Source organism: Hevea brasiliensis, chromosome 17 (genome assembly GCF_030052815.1).
Source record: "Hevea brasiliensis isolate MT/VB/25A 57/8 chromosome 17, ASM3005281v1, whole genome shotgun sequence".
In the NCBI taxonomy this organism is placed as follows: domain Eukaryota; kingdom Viridiplantae; phylum Streptophyta; class Magnoliopsida; order Malpighiales; family Euphorbiaceae; genus Hevea; species Hevea brasiliensis.
This window is the reverse complement of record NC_079509.1, coordinates 38,358,887-38,363,929: the sequence shown is the minus strand read 5'-3', so window position 1 is coordinate 38,363,929 and position 5,043 is coordinate 38,358,887. Positions and strand designations below refer to the sequence as shown.

The 5,043-nt window shown below is 25.8% G+C and overlaps 1 non-coding gene across 1 annotated transcript; it reads left to right on the top strand.

Moving 5' to 3' along the window:
* Positions 1-851: 851 nt before the first annotated feature.
* On the top strand, positions 852-939 carry TRNAS-GCU (transfer RNA serine (anticodon GCU)). Its single transcript has one exon. It is a non-coding gene; the product is annotated as a tRNA-Ser (tRNA).
* The last annotated feature ends 4,104 nt before the right edge of the window (positions 940-5,043 follow it).

Sequence of the window (5,043 nt, the reverse complement as noted above, 5' to 3'; positions counted from 1 at the left end):
TGAACCACTAGACAATGGGGGCGCGTTTGCCCGCCCGCCAGCATACTATGCTCATAGTATAAATAGTTTTTGAAATTGTCAATATAACGAAATGGTATGACTAAATTCAAAGAATCTTTCTGTCTTTCATGATTCCATAGAATTTTTTTATTCTTATATTCATGAAAGATTCATTCTAATTGCCATTATCCATTATAATTAATATAATTCATTTAAAATTAATATATCCATTATAGTAAATGAATTATATTAAACTATTTATAATTTTTTTTTTAGAATTTATATTATTTAGTAATTTAATTTATATTTTATATTTATTATTTATTAATATTTATTATTAATTAAAATTTTTTTGAATCTTTTATTTTATAAAGCAAATAAAAAAAATCAAATAATCTTTTTAAATTCAATTTTTTTAAATAATAAAAAAGAAGTCTTATTTATTTGATATTTTTTATATTATATCAATCAATATTATATAATATTGATTGATATAATATATTGACTGGAATATAAAGTTGGAGATGTCTTTTTAGAGCCCTTTATCTAAATATCTAAATGAAAATGGAAGAATTGCTAATGAAAGTTTTCTATTTATTTTATTATTTTATAGTTATTATTATACACTAAATTATATAAATTATATACTAATATATAATAATATAGATAATATAGTTATAATATATAATAATAGATAAATATATAGATAAATATAACAAATATAAAATAATAAAAGATAAATAGGAAAATAGAGAATTATGAAAGTAATAAAGAGAGAAAAAAGCCTTTTTTTTTTCAAGCCTTACTTGTTGTGTAATGTAACATAGTAATTAATTATCCTTTTTTAATCGGGAAAGATGGCTGAGTGGGCTAAAACGTCGGATTGCTAATCCGTTGTACGAGTTATTCGTACCGAGGGTTCGAATCCCTCTCTTTCCAGTTTCGGTGATGACTTTGGAATTTTTTTTTAATCTTTTCTTTAAAATTTAGCGAACCTTTTTGTTTTATTTAATATATAAAAATGTAGAATAGATAAAAAAATGCTAAGAACATTTAAAAATAAAAAAAAAACCTTATTTTTTTTTATTCTTCACGTCTAGGATTATGTCCTGGATCATTAGATAAAAATCCAAAGATGAAGAGAGAAATAAAGAATATCACTACTATATAAACAAAGAGTTTGAGAGTAAGCATTATAAAATCTCCAAGATCTTTTTTTGGTTTAGAAAAAAAAAAAGATTCTCTATTTTTATACCACATATTTTATTTTAACACCAAGAAATGCAGTGGTTTCTAGAAATAGAAAAGACTTTTTCTTTTATTAAATTCATTTGTAATAAGAGTCGAATCTTTCGTTGCCAAAAAATTTCTTTCATACCTAAATTTAGATGTTTTTTTTCATAACTACAATTAGGGCTCTAATAGGATCTGGAATAGAAAAAAAAGTTCAAAATGAGAAAAAGAGGGATGATCCAGAATTCTCGCGTTTATACAATAACTTCAATGTTTGAATTAAGAGTTTATACTATAAGACTTGTCTGATCTTATCAATTGTTATAATTTTTTTTTTCGAATAAATCATTAATTATTCTAGAACAATATTAAAGATCTCATCGAAAACTTACAGCAGCTTGCCAAACAAAGGCTAATAGAAAAAAGAGTACGGGGATTACTAGCATAACATCTACGATTGGATTCAAAAAGGCGTAGGCTTCGGGCAATTTTGTAAAGAAAAAATTGCTTAAATAAATGGCAGAATTAAAACAGATACAAATTAAACTAAAAATATTAAGCATAACAAGCATTTTTTTTAAGATAATTGTATTTTGACTGAGTTATTAATATATTATTGATATAAAAATTGATAGAAAATAAAGCAAGGTAGACCAAAAACCCTTCTTTATTAAACTTACCCAATTAAAAATCCTTCAATTCTCAAATAAAAAAAGAATAGAGGAAATCATATTTTTTATACAATATCTTAATTGAATTATATATTATGATCAATAAATTCAGTTTAATTCTATATTTACATATACCAAAATCTGAACAACAAGCTAATATATTTTCTAAATTTTTTTATAGGAATTGACGAAGAACCAATACCAATATTAATTTTTATTAGTGTTGAATAGAAAATATAAATGGGGTGTGGCCAAGCAGCAAGGCAATGGGTTTTGGTCCCGCTATTTGGAGGTTTAAATCCTTCCGTCCCAGCTATTTTATATAAAAAAAATATAGAAAAATATAAAAAAATGGGATCCTTCCTTATTTGATTTATCATCCCTCATATAACATATAATTGGGAAAGTAGATGGGAGTTCATTAGTAATGAAAGATATCAATTTCAACGCCTACGCCTGTTAAAATCTCATTAACAAACAAAGAAAATACATATATATGTATTTTCTTTTAACTAACCTCATTTTATTTTCAGATGTTTTGTCTTTGGCTTTAACTTTAATAAAGAATTCTAAATCTATCTAAAAATCGAGATGGGGTTGATTCATATATCTTATTCACATTTCTTTGGGAAAAATTTTGAAAAAGACTCAAGTCGAGTCAAATAAACTACTCTCAAAATGAAGAAATGCTTATATGTATGTATTCTTAGCATTTTTTTTATTAACACCTTTATTTTGTTTCTAGTTTTGGAATGTAAAAACAATTTGTCATCCCTTACGTAATTTCAATATTTAACTTAAAATATCCATAATTAATTCCAGGGACAATTCTTTAGTCTATCTAATAAATAAGATGTAAATAAGATGACCCTCTAGTATTTCGATACTGATTTTATCACTCAGTATCAAAGAATAACAACTCCAAATTTTCCTTACATCAGTCTTTTTTATCCACTACTGTACTAAAAAAATTGGATTTTTTTTCTAACCTATTTATTTGTTTTAAATCGTTGATGGTTTAATCTGAATTTGAATATGGGGATTCTTTCTCTCTTATGATGATAAAATATGTTTTTTATTGTAAAACAAAATTTTATTCAAATAATGATATCGAGATAGGCAATTTTAAAATGAAATCTTTTTAAGGATTTTTTATGAGTTCTTGAGACTCGAAGAAATGGGGGATAGACGAATCTATTCTATGGAGTCACTTGAAGATTCAAAAAAATCTTATTTCTTTGTTTTATTTCTAATATTAGAATTGTAAATAAAAAAAAATTCATACAATAAAATATGGGGTTAAGTTAAATTGAATTCTTTCTGTCACTTCTTCAGAAATTAACCAATAGAAGTTAAATTTTTGGATTACTATGTACCAGTCGAATCAATGACTATTCACGATTCCATAATTGAATCAATTACATACTAGTTCAAAACTAAGGAATGTTATGGTAAAACTTCATATGAAACGATGTGGTAAAAAGCAACGTGCGACTTGAAGGACACGATCGGCTGTGGATTCTTACATCCACCATATCAATATTATATAGCATATAACAATATTATATAGGAATAAGGGTGCTCTTAGCTCGACATCGTTTGTTCTGTTATACACTGGAGCCTTCATTTTTTGTTGGGTTATAATGTAAATAGTACATGGTGGAGCTCGAGTAGAAAGGATTGATTTCTTTCTTAAGGGCAAGAATCTAGAGTTAGTACTAATCAATAAGTTGGAACAACTTCGTAAGTATATTTTCGATATCGAAATAGAAAAAATCCAATTTGAGTAAGTTAAAAATTCAAGAAAAAGTTTGTTGGAATTACCAAAATTCTTTTGATTAAAAAATAAAGTGTATCACACAGGAATCAATTGTTAGTCCGATTCTTTGATAGAAAAAAAAATCACAAAAAGTGGTATGTTGCTGCCATTTTGAAACGATTAAAGATCATCGAAGTAATGTCTAACCCAACGATTCAAGGCAAACATAAAGGATCCTGGAACAAGAAAATACCGTTTTCAATTGTCTCAACAATTAGATTAGAATGAAGAATCAAAATAGATTCTAAAAGAAAGAAACAAAAAGAAAGGGGATTAGAGATCACTTAATAAATGAAATTCCTAAAGGGTTCCCTTTGAGCTATTTGAAAGTTATCCAACTTGAGTTAGGAGAGTACAGATGATTTTTTTCTTTTTTGGTAAACAAAAATAAGAAGAAAAGGGACTTAAATCATAGTTTAATTGATTTGATGATTTTATGGATCTATTTGACACTATAATTCTATACATATATAGAACTTTGAATCATTTTTCTTGAGCCGTACAAGGAGAAAACTTCTTATATGTTTCTACGGGAAGGGTCTTTTTTTTTCTACTTCTATCCCAATGAGTCATTTATCGAATCATTGCAATTGATGTTCGATCCCAAAAAGAAGGAAGAGATCTTCGGAAAGTGGGGTTTTATGATTGGATAAAAAATCAAACCTATTTAAATGTTCCTACTATTCTATATTTCCTTGCAAAAGGCGCTCAACCTACAGGAACTGTTCATGATATTTTAAGAAAGGCGGGGGTTTTTACTGAAGTTCGCCTTAATCAAACGCAATTTACTAAATGAAATACAGGGTGTGGGTAATTCGTATACATATATAGCTTTCTATAACCTTTTCTCTACTATCCCCCCTCTCTTGTTCTATTCATACTCTATTTATAACTATTTTTTTTCTTCATTGTGTATTTTTTTTTTAATATATTCACATTCATATTAACAACAGTGTATCAAATAAATGTAATCTGATCTGAGGTAATTGGTTCTTATTTGTGGATCTATTTATCCCCGTTCCATAGATTTAGTTTTTTCTTCATTCAAGTAATGGGTTTCTTGGATTTGTTGTGATACAAAAGTTTTTTTTTTATTGAAAAAATTGTATAAAAAAAAGTTATTGTTATAGTTATAAAAAATACAATTATAAAAAAGTATTTTTCTATATTTCTATATTTATATAAAAATATAGAAAATAAAAAATGTATACATATACGTATATATATGTATAATAAAAAAAAATATAAGAATGGATAGTGAATATAAGAATAGATAGCGTAAAAGAAAAGACAAGAGGTGATCTATAAAATTTTATTTTA